This window comes from Lepisosteus oculatus, chromosome 3 (genome assembly GCF_040954835.1).
Source record: "Lepisosteus oculatus isolate fLepOcu1 chromosome 3, fLepOcu1.hap2, whole genome shotgun sequence".
Classification (NCBI taxonomy): Eukaryota; Metazoa; Chordata; class Actinopteri; order Semionotiformes; family Lepisosteidae; genus Lepisosteus; species Lepisosteus oculatus.
In genome coordinates, this window is record NC_090698.1 from 15,979,955 (window position 1) to 15,992,990 (window position 13,036).

Consider the following 13,036-nt stretch of genomic DNA (forward strand, 5'->3'; position numbering starts at 1 on the left):
TGATTGTGAGCAGCTAAAACTATTTACTGTATATCCTGTCACCAGACCAAAGCAGTGGAATGTAACATTGCTCCCTAGTGAATTATATGCTCGTACGCTATGCGGCGTCAAGTCAATGAGCTAAAACTTATTGGGAAAGAGCTTTACGCAACATACTTTACTCCACATTCATTTCCGGCACTTCAGAATCTTTCCGCTCCTCACATTTTGTTATACAGCTATACAAATACATATGCAAATAAGATTACAATCAATCAGTCTTTTGTCTACCTAAAAAGGCTAAAATAACCCCCCCCCTAAACAAAAGGTTGTTGTTATAGACGAGCGGATCACCTGTGTGGGAAATTAGGACAGGGCAAGGGAGGAGGAAAGAAATAATGACAGGCAATATGTATACAATAAATATATAATATAAAGTATATTATATATTAATATATATTATAATAATATAAATGTATAAAACATTACTATTCCAATAAATGAGAATCATAATACTCGATGTTCTTTTATCTGATGTCTGACATCTTGCGTCGCATGAAACTCGTACACGTGGACTCAAGGGGTCAATTGCACCCAACGAAAAGTGGCGGACAAACTGGGCCTGACGCAGTATTTAGTACGCAGCTCCGAACGTCAGGGTAATACCAATTGCAACTAAATTGGCAGGAAAATTTTATGGAAGCCCGTTTCCGCCAGGGAGTAAAAAAAAAACGCGCTATGGGATCTCGGAATTGCGAATTACAGTAGTATCATCTCGGAATTGCGACTTTTTATCTCACACTTGCGACTTCGAAATAGCCCGCATTTTATTGTCTGTCCTTATGTTATTGTAACGGATTCGGGTTCTAGGGCTTGTGCCCTCGCCGCTCCCACCCTAGTTCTTGCCTCACTGTATTGGCTCGAACCCAGGTCTTGCCAGCTGAGCTAAAGAACACTTTCTTTAGCCCCTGTTATGCGCAGGGGAGGGCGGTGCTGTCACCACACTCCAACCAGATCGTACAACCTGTATGTCGGCCGTTCCATAGTATCTATAGACCTGAAGACTTGTCTGGTACAGTGATAAAAAATCAAATTAATTACAGTAATTTATATGGAATCCCATTTCCGCCAGTGAGGCTTCCATAGTACCCAGATGGAATAGTGGACGGTGGGCTTTTTAAAAAATATTTTATTTAAAATACACCAGAAATACAAAAAAGGAGACAATATGAAAAAAGATACAGAAATAGACACTTCACATCCAGAGGAATTCACAATTATAAAAACTGAAACTTATATTTTTTTTTACATATTTCCATTGTATGTCCTTTTTTTCTTAAAAAAGAAGGTCTTCTTTAGCTCACCTGGGTTCGAGTCAATACAGTGAGGCACGAAGTAGGGTAGGAGCGGCGAGGGCACAAGCCCTAGAACCCGAATCCGTTACAATAACAAAAGGACAGATAATTAAATGTGGGCTATTTCGAAGTCGCAATTGCGAGATATAAAGTCGTAATTCTGAGATATGAAGTCGCAATTCTGAGTTTTTAAGTCGTAATTCTGAGATACTAAGTCGCAATTGCGAGATACCATAGCGCGTTCTTTTACTCCCTGGCGGAAACGGGCTTCGATAGAATTTCGTTCCCAGTTCCGTACTAAAAATATTCTCAAATGCAACGAAGAGCTGCTACTCTCTAGAGAATGCTAAGTACAGTACGGCACTAACTATAGCTCTTGACGATGTTGAAGCAATTCAGGACTATGGGGATCACTGAATCACAAGGGAAAGTTCCGAATGTTGTTGTAGCTTAGTACTGAAATAATATCGTTAATCCATCGCTGTGAAATTTATTCTAATATTCAACTAACATTGTATTCCAACCACAATACGTCTCATGTTCTGATCGTGAAGATGTCATCAGCATGGCACCTACAGATGTGTGGAGAGCCCGTAGTCAGGTACTGTAGAGAGCTCCGAGATACATACTGTACTAAGATCAATTTTCTGGGAAGTGAAGTAAACGGAAATGTAAAAAAATGCTTTATAGAGAGCTAGTGAGAAACAGGTGTACACTGGGTACAATGTATTATTTAATGTAGTTATAAGTACTGGTATATAAAAGAAAGAGCCCATGGAGCCTAATCTGTGAAAAATCAGAGTAATTAATAAAACTAAAAACCTACAGCAGCTACCTGAACGGCCAAAATCCACAGACACAAATGAGAAAACACTCATACAAATGCATCACCCTTACAGAGACACTGGCCATCAGTGCCCACTAAGATCAATCAGACCCAAATGCTGTACACATGTCTGGATAATATATATTAATATTGTCATTAGCTTACAAGTACAATACGAGTAGTTTAAATATTCCAAATCGGAGCCCCCTTGGTAAAACAACAGTTAAGTCTTTAGTGTTGTACTAAAACATGATCAGCTGGTTTCCAGCTTGTTCTGCAGGTTATTTCATTGCATTTAATTGAGAGTACAGCAGGGGATGATCACGAGACAGAACCATACTAGCTAGTATTCTACTTACTATGCTGTTCTACTATGATTTAGAACAGCTGGGATGCAAGTAACTTTGTTGTCGTTATTCCTCCTAAACTTTAGTCAAGATCTTCCATTTGATCTGACAGAAGAATTGGCCTGGTCCTGCTCACATTATTACCCTGTTTTCCTTGGAAAGACGTGGAACCATAAGTTAATTGGAACCCAGCCTTTGTTACAGACTATGCTTTCATTAACATATGATTTTTTGATGGTTACTAAGCAATACGTTTTAGCAGAACTGTTCTGAGAACGTCTCTTTGTAAGGGAAGTGATTCATGTACAGTAGTGATTCCAAAAAATCCACTGAATAAACACCTACACCTTATTTATTGTACTGCACATGTGGCAACATGCAAGGACGATTTGTAATATAGTATCCAGTAGGTATTTAAGAAATGCTCTAACATGCTTTCAGGTTGTATTATTAATCTAGCATAAAGCTGAGAAGGTAAATTCCTCATATTTTTGCTTTTAAACACTTTCGTGTTTGTGGGACAAGAAGAGCTCCGCATTAAAAATATAATCCCTCTGCCCTTTTCATTTCTAGCTTTTAAAGACTAAATCAGAGTATCTTGTTGCTCTTTGAACTATTTTCTGAATTCCATTTTTCTGACTGTTTTCACTCAGGTATTTATTTTAATGCAGAAACAACTCACTTTAGGAAATTAGTTACCAAACTAAATTGCAGCATTCTGTAAATGCTGCCCTCAGCCTGTTTAAACATACAGCCACTTAAAGGGCTGGCAATAAGAAGAGGATTACTCATGTAGGGAGAGTGTGGTCCAAACTGGGATTTGAGCTGGCTTTTCTCAGGCATATCCTAACTCCCGATACACCTGCTATCCCAAACAGCTGTGAAGTCCGCTACTTTCAGTGGAATTGTATTCCTTTTTTTAAAAAAAAAACAAAACTAGACAATTTATGTTTGACCTGACTTGAAGGTACAACAGTCTACTGAGACAATGTGGCACCTGAACAAGGAAGCAAATGAATTTCACAGTTACATAGCTTGTTCTGATCACATCCAAAATTGAAGAGCTGGAAAACTGGAAAAAACATGAAATATTGTGCAGCAACAAGTCAGCCTGAACAAACACAGAAACAGAAAAAAATTGAAAATGAGGGGAACCTAAGGTATATCGTTAAGGTATATCGATAATAATATCGTTAATACGTAATGATTTGAAGCATCCATCGCTGTGAAATTTATTGTAATATTCAACTAACATTGTATTCCAGCCACAATACGTCTCATGTTCTGATCGTGAAGATGTCATCAGCATCGCACCTACAGATGTGTGGAGAGCCCGTAGTCAGGTACTGTAGAGAGCTCGGAGATACATACTGTACTAAGATCAATTTTCTGGGAAGTGAAGTAAACGGAAATGTAAAAAAATGCTTTATAGAGGGCTAGTGAGAAACAGGTGTACACTGGATACAATGTATTATTTTATGTAGTTATAAGTACTGGTATATAAAAGAAAGAGCCCATGGAACCTAATCTGTGAAAAATCAGAGTAATTAATAAAACTAAAAACCTACAGCAGCTACCTGAACGGCCAAAATCCACAGACACAAATGAGAAAACACTCATACAAATGCATCACCCTTACAGAGACACTGGCCATCAGTGCCCACTAAGATCAATCAGACCCAAATGCTGTACACATGTCTGGATAATATATATTAAAGTTGTCATTAGCTTACAAGTACAATACGAGTAGTTTAAATATTCCAAATCAGAGCCCCCTTCACTTTTTACTTGGTAAAACAACAAAGTCTTTAGTGTTGTACTAAAACATGATCAGCTGGTTTCCAGCTTGTTCTGCAGGTTATTTCATTGCATTTAATTGAGAGTACAGCAGGGGATGATCACGAGACAGAACCATACTAGCTAGTATTCTACTTAGTATGCAGCACCATTTAGTATGGAGCTCTGTACTAAGTAGAATACTAGCTAGTAGCAAGTTTGTTGCAATTGGTCCAGGGTGTCTACATGAGTTTCTAAGTGTGCAAGCACAACTGAATTTAAAGCAATGAAACTGGTTTCACCATAAGGGTGTCAAAAAGATGAAAACAGTGAAATTGTAACGTCTCATCGGTAAATATGAGCCAAACAGAATTTTCACATCACTTTTTGTGGAAATCAGTTAAATAAGTTATCGAACAGCCTAATTTTCTGTGCTATGAAGGAATTCTCCTTGATAACTCGGTGCACACACAAACAGCAAGAAAACATGAACCCACAATAAAACAATCAGGCAGAAACAGGTAACCTGATGAGAAGCATGAATAATTGAACAGTTTACAGGCCTGACAGTAATTCCCCACTCTGGTCCTATGAGAACATCATGTCAGCAGGTTTGCAGTCCACATAAGTCACCCATGCTAACTGATACCTTTGATCTAAATTTAAACACTGGACTTGATTGTTTTTGAACTCAATCGTGAGGGAAAAAACATGGACAAACACATACAGTATTGTTTCCAACAATTTAAGCACATATTTTAATAGATCTTTAAGCACTCTCTCCTCAAATTGCTAACCATTATTCCTGATTAAACGTCTCTTAATAGCTGGTAAAGTATGCCTTTTCTCAGAAGACAAAGAGAACAGGAATTAATTGCATTTTTAAAGTTACCTCGAAGTCATTGAAAAACACAAAGGCAAAACTTAGAGCAGCACAACCAGTCACAGCTCTTGTGTGTGACAGGAGCTACTGGCCACAGGACACAAACTCAAAAGAGCTTGTTATCTGATCACAGCACAGAAACACTTGGTTTCCAGCAGAGAGGGATGTGTATTTAGTATTTACTGTAGGAATAGTAAGATGTACAGTAGCTGATTCTGCTTGGCTGAGGGCAGACTCCTGGCCACATGACAGGGAGGCTGGGACTGCCTGCAGAGTGAGGAGTGACCAAGGGGCAGCTGCACAGATGGGGCAGGGATGCAGAAGAAAAAATGTGAAAAGAGAGGGACATCTATAGATGTCAGAAGTGATTTAAGGGATGATTATGATTTAGAACAGCTGGGATGCAAGTAACTTTGTTGTCGTTATTCCTCTTAAACTTTAGTCAAGATCTTCCATTTGATCTGACAGAAGAATTGGCCTGGTCCTGCTCACATTGACCTGTTTTCCTTGGAAAGACGTGGAACCATAAGTTAATTGGAACCCAGCCTTTGTTACAGACTATGCTTTCATTAACATATGATTTTTTGATGGTTACTAAGCAATACGTTTTAGCAGAACTGTTCTGAGAACGTCTCTTTGTAAGGGAAGTGATTCATGTACAGTAGTGATTCCAAAAAATCCACTGAATAAACACCTACACCTTATTTATTGTACTGCACATGTGGCAACATGCAAGGACGATTTGTAATATACAGTAGTATCCAGTAGGTATTTAAGAAATGCTCTAACATGCTTTCAGGTTGTATTAGTAATCTAGCATAAAGCTGAGAAGGTAAATTCCTCGTATTTTTGCTTTTAAACATTTTCGTGTTTGTGAGACAAGAAGAGCTCCACATTAAAAATATCATCCCTCTGCCCTTTTCATTTCTAGCTTTTAAAGACTAAATCAGAGTATCTTGTTGCTCTTTGAACTGTTTTCTGAATTCCATTTTTCTGACTGTTTTCACCCAGGTATTTATTTTAATGCAGAAACAACTCACTTTAGGAAATTAGTTACCAAACTAAATTGCAGCATTCTGTAAATGCTGCCCTCGGCCTGTTTAAACATACAGCCACTTAAAGGGCTGGCAATAAGAAGAGGATTACTCATGTAGGGAGAGTGTGGTCCAAACTGGGATTTGAGCCGGCTTTTCTCAGGCATATCCTAACTCCCGATACACCTGCTATCCCAAACAGCTGTGAAGTCCGCTACTTTCAGTGGAATTGTATTCCTTTAAAAAAAAAAATAAACTAGACAATTTATGTTTGACCTGACTTGAAGGTACAACAGTCTACTGAGACAATGTGGCACCTGAACAAGGATGCAAATGAATTTCACAGTTACATAGCTTGTTCTGATCACATCCAAAATTGAAGAGCTGGAAAACTGGAAAAAACATGAAATATTGTGCAGCAACAAGTCAGCCTGAACAAACACAGAAACAGAAAAAAATTGAAAATCAGGGGAACCTAAGGTCAAGGACAGAAAAAAGGATATAAACCTACAGTTGGTTTTTATGAAGCCAAAGATAAAAACCCAAGTACAAAGAATTCTTACAACATCTTCCTGCTTAAAAAAAATTTGCTCAATCAGTGTTTCTGCTTTTATCAAAAGGTGTTGTAAATGAGCTTCTGGGATCCTGCCTCTTCTTTCACGGTGGAACTGAGCTTAACTAAATTTTTTTAATGTTCATTTGAAAATGTAGAAAAACATCACAGAAAAAACAAACCAAAGAACGAAAATGCAGAAAAATAAATTATTGTAATTTATTTGCAGCTGAAACATTTCCTGCAGATAAAATAAAAACAGAACATACATTTGTGTGTCGCAATAATCTTTGCAAGTTTCCTGGCCTTATCGTAAAATAGTTATCGCTGGTTAGTATTTTTTGGTGGATACGGCTTCTGCCATTACACTTCTATTTTCACAAGTACTTTAAGGTGTGAAACATACAAGATGTTGAAATGTGCTTCTCCTTTACTTATTCGAAGATCTGTTTGCACAAGAGCAATAACAAGTATCACTAATAGATTATTTTCATTGAAAGGAAGTGAATGTTTTATACTGAACCTTACACACTAGGAAAGGAGACAATTGTCATTCTCAGACACAATGACAAGCAGAAGAAAAACATTAGGTACATAAAGTTTACACAAACCTCATTACCACAAGACATGTAAGCTTCAACCCCTCTGCATTTGATTTCCAAATATGATTCTTCATGTCATTTACTTTTCATTTGTATAGTGCATTATTGCAATTCTATTCTTACTGAAATATTTTACTTCAATTCAGAACTTCAAGTAGAAGGCACCATCGCTTTTGAAATACAGCTTAGAATAGAGCTCTTGTCTCAGCAGAAAAACACAGAAGTTAAAAGAGATTTCAGTCATTGTGTTATAATTATGTGATCCAAAAATCTAAATATGTATATAAATATTTCAGCCCAAACAAGTTTCTATTGTCACAATAATTCTGGATCAGGGTTATCCTGGACTTTGCTTTTCTGTTTTTTTTTAAGCCCAGCCTTGTCCAGCTTGGCCAGGACACACATGCTCACACTAAGGCCCTGAGGTGGCCATGTGCTCCTCTGTCTAGTTACTGCTGCGCTCTGCTTGATTGTCTCGACTTCTGGACGTCTTGTCTTTCAGCCTCAGAGCCCCTCACACCCACTATTACAGAGCTGTACGCTGAGAGCTACTCTCGGACACTGGTGGTCAAGTGGAACATCAGGTCTCTGGGATTTGAGGATGAGCTGAATGTGACCTTTGAGATTCAGGTTGCGAGGACAGTAGACGTCAACTAAACTGTGATTTCCATCCCCCCGTTTTCAGTAACCACATTCTTCTTAGGGAGCAGCAGTGAGCTGGAGATCACTTACCAGTCACAGGGCACATGACAAGACTACACCTTGGACAGGACATTGGTAATCGTAGGAGACGGTGGGACATACTGTACATCATGGTTAAGATTGTTTTTGTGATGACATTTGACTGACACAAACAGGAGATGGCTGAGGAAGTGATGACCAGCGAGATACCCTGTTGGAGAAGTTTCCCTCTTGAGTGTTAAAGTCACAGATATCATTTGTTATTATCAGCTGTGTTGTTCCTCTTTTGATTGTTATCTGATTGTCTCCGGGCCCTGTTTCTCAATAACTGGGAAAACACCCTTGCTTGAATCTTACATGAAGCGTTTCTGGAAATGTATGAAACCTGGCCAGTTTATGGTCTGTTGTCATCTCTGCTGCATGGTTCTTCGTTGACTACCTACAGTCTTCCCACCAGTTGAAGGCAGTGGTGTCATCTGTGCTCAGGTCAGGTTTAGGAGCAAAAACGTTATTTTCCTGGGAGGATGTTCAATAAACATGCAGGATTTCTACTGCTGCTGTAGTTCTCAATCATTAGCACCATTGTGTTTGCATGTTTCTCTGGACCTGACCTTTATGGTGTTTGTTCAGACAGGAGCTCAGGAGATAGTCAAATTCTAAACTCTCTGCTCTCCTATGCATGTAAACTACCAGTCTGCAAGTGGCACTATGTACATCTTTTCAGATGCCAATCCCTCCACCCCGTAAGTGAGGGGGGGTGTGCCAGTGCTGATCTCCAACCAGCCCTGTCATTTCCAACGCCAGGCAAGTTAAAGCCAAAGTTACAGAGTACGCTATCCTTTCTTATTTGTCGGTTCGTTTCGTCATCAGAACTTAATTATGAAAATGTGGCTTCTCACTCCTCACTCCTTGGGTATAAGTCTGCGCTACAACTCCAGGGTTAAAACTACAGAGGGAATAGGGTGGTGATAATTACATTGTTTGGAAACCTGCTTGTCTGCAAGCTGCAGAAAAATAGAATTAGGTAGTCTTTGCAATTTATTTCAGTAAAATTATGCCATTATCATGGCAGGGGTTCTTGATAACAATAGAATAGAATTATAAACAGAAACTAGCTTGAAAAAGCCTGACAAAAGGTAATGTAACTAGTTCCACAAACTAGAGAAATATCACGAAGGAAAAGTTCTGTGGAACTCACTGCCTCAATTCACCTCAATGGAAACCCAACTCAATGACTATTCATTTTTAAAATACCCCCTCAAAGACCTCTGTTTCTGGATCTTTTAATGTCTTTTTTTTTCTATTTGGTGCTTGGTTTCTGGTAGTGATTTTTTTTTTACTTCTGTAACGTTTTTATGCATGTACAGTACCATTGTACAGCATTTTGAGTTTTTTTTAAAAGTATTTAGAAACAAAATGTGCAAAGATAATGTAGTGCTTAACATGAATAAAACTGTCATTCCACTAAAGTAGTTTGAATTTCGCCTTTTTTCCTTATAGTGTACTGAAGAATTATACTGTACCTTAGACGTGTAACGCTAACTACTGTATGGAGTCTCAAGTGACAGACTGCTTCCACGTAACGAAAATGCAGAAAAATAAATTATTGTAATTCATTTGCAGCTGAAACATTTCCTGCAGATAAAATAAAAACAGAACATACATTTGTGTGTCGCAATAATCTTTGCAAGTTTCCTGGCCTTATCGTAAAATAGTTATCGCTGGTTAGTATTTTTTGGTGGATACGGCTTCTGCCATTACACTTCTATTTTCACAAGTACTTTAAGGTGTGAAACATACAAGATGTTGAAATGTGCTTCTCCTTTACTTATTCGAAGATCTGTTTGCACAAGAGCAATAACAAGTATCACTAATAGATTATTTTCATTGAAAGGAAGTGAATGTTTTATACTGAACCTTACACACTAGGAAAGGAGAATTTCTCAGACACAATGACAACAAGAAGAAAAACATTAGGTACATAAAGTTTACACAAACCTCATTACCACAAGACATGTAAGCTTCAACCCCTCTGCATTTGATTTCCAAATATGATTCTTCATGTCATTTACTTTTCATTTGTATAGTGCATTATTGCAATTCTATTCTTACTGAAATATTTTACTTCAATTCAGAACTTCAAGTAGAAGGCACCATCGCTTTTGAAATACAGCTTAGAATAGAGCTCTTGTCTCAGCAGAAAGACACAGAAGTTAAAAGAGATTTCAGTCATTGTGTTATAATTATGTGATCCAAAAATCTAAATATGTATATAAATATTTCAGCCCAAACAAGTTTCTATTGTCACAATAATTCTGGATCAGAGTTATCCTGGACTTTGCTTTTCTGTTTTTTTTTAAGCCCAGCCTTGTCCAGCTTGGCCAGGACACACATGCTCACACTAAGGCCCTGAGGTGGCCATGTGCTCCTCTGTCTAGTTACTGCTGCGCTCTGCTTGATTGTCTCCACTTCTGGACGTCTTGTCTTTCAGCCTCAGAGCCCCTCACACCCACTGTTACAGAGCTGTACGCTGAGAGCTACTCTCGGACACTGGTGGTCAAGTGGAACATCAGGTCTCTGGGATTTGAGGATGAGCTGAATGTGACCTTTGAGATTCAGGTTGCGAGGACAGTAGACGTCAACTAAACTGTGATTTCCATCCCCCCGTTTTCAGTAACCACATTCTTCTTAGGGAGCAGCAGTGAGCTGGAGATCACTTATCAGTCACAGGGCACATGACAAGACTACACCTTGGACAGGACATTGGTAATCGTAGGAGACGGTGGGACATACTGTACATCATGGTTAAGATTGTTTTTGTGATGACATTTGACTGACACAAACAGGAGATGGCTGGGGAAGTGATGACCTGTGGATTTGCAGCGAGATACCCTGTTGGAGAAGTTTCCCTCTTGGGTGTTAAAGTCACAGATATCATTTGTTATTATCAGCTGTGTTGTTCCTCTTTTGATTGTTATCTGATTGTCTCCGGGCCCTGTTTCTCAATAACTGGGAAAACACCCTTGCTTGAATCTTACATAAAGCGTTTCTGGAAATGTATGAAACCTGGCCAGTTTATGGTCTGTTGTCATCTCTGCTGCATGGTTCTTCGTTGACTACCTACAGTCTTCCCACCAGTTGAAGGCAGTGGTGTCATCTGTGCTCAGGTCAGGTTTAGGAGCAAAAACGTTATTTTCCTGGGAGGATGTTCAATAAACATGCAGGATTGCTACTGCTGCTGTAGTTCTCAATCATTAGCACCATTGTGTTTGCATGTTTCTCTGGACCTGACCTTTATGGTGTTTGTTCAGACAGGAGCTCAGGAGATAGTCAAATTCTAAACTCTCTGCTCTCCTATGCATGTAAACTACCAGTCTGCAAGTGGCACTATGTACATCTTTTCAGATGCCAATCCCTCCAGCCCATAAGTGAGGGGGGGTGTGCCAGTGCTGATCTCCAACCAGCCCTGTCATTTCCAACGCCAGGCAAGTTAAAGCCAAAGTTACAGAGTACGCTATCCTTTCTTATTTGTCGGTTCGTTTCGTCATCAGAACTTAATTATGAAAATGTGGCTTCTCACTCCTCACTCCTTGGGTATAAGTCTGCGCTACAACTCCAGGGTTAAAACTACAGAGGGAATAGGGTGGTGATAATTACATTGTTTGGAAACCTGCTTGTCTGCAAGCTGCAGAAAAATAGAATTAGGTAGTCTTTGCAATTTATTTCAGTAAAATTATGCCATTATCATGGCAGGGGTTCTTGATAACAATAGAATAGAATTATAAACAGAAACTAGCTTGAAAAAGCCTGACAAAAGGTAATGTAACTAGTTCCACAAACTAGAGAAATATCACGAAGGAAAAGTTCTGTGGAACTCACTGCCTCAATTCACCTCAATGGAAACCGAACTCAATGACTATTCATTTTTAAAATACCCCCTCAAAGACCTCTGTTTCTGGATCTTTTAATGTCTTTTTTTTCTATTTGGTGCTTGGTTTCTGGTAGTGATTTTTTTTTACCATTGTACCATTGTACAGCATTTTGAGTTTTTTTAAAAGTATTTAGAAACAAAATGTGCAAAGATAATGTAGTGCTTAACATGAATAAAACTGTCATTCCACTAAAGTAGTTTGAATTTCGCCTTTTTCCTTATAGTGTACTGAAGAATTATACTGTACCTTAGACGTGTAACGCTAACTACTGTATGAAGTCTCAAGTGACAGACTGCTTCCACGTAAATTGAAGGGCATCCGAACTGAGAGCTGGTCCGTGAGTCTGAAATAAGAATAACGTATCATGGCAAGCGGGTGGAAAATGGATGGATGTATATCAAGGCAAAGAGCACCGGCATTCACGTACAAAAACAGCGAAACGCACACACAATTGTTTTCTAAATAATTCACATAACCCAAATGCGTACGGCCCTCTCAGTTGTAAAACTCCATAACGTTCGCATACGTTTCTTAGCTGATTTAAATGAAACAACTGATTAACACCTTTGCTCTCAATGGACATCGAATGATGTGTAAAAACAGGGTTGGAGACAAGTGTCGAGCTTCGTGTTAACGTTGATGATCTTTTCGTGTTCTGCAATGAATGTACTTTTACTGTAAGTCTCTTAAACTCGCGTACCCCTGTCTGCCTTTGCTAGTTTTCTATAAAAAGTGAAATGAAAAAAAAAACTTAAAATGGTGTCCTGTTGTTTGTAGTCTTTTATGTTCTTAAAATATTCAACTCCTCATTAGAATAACACCGAACATCCGTGAAATTAAAAATGTTATGATTTCATGCGAAATGCATTGATCAATTTCATTAATAGTTTTGAATGTATTTGATTTAAGTCCGCACTCTGAGATACATCTTTATTTGATGTATAATATCCAACATGTGGTGTTTTTTTTTCGCGTACCCCGTAGGATAAGCGATCCTATTGGAAGCTGTGCCACGATTTGTGATTTTTGTTTTTATTTTAATCGGCAATTATGCATACTATTCTCCAC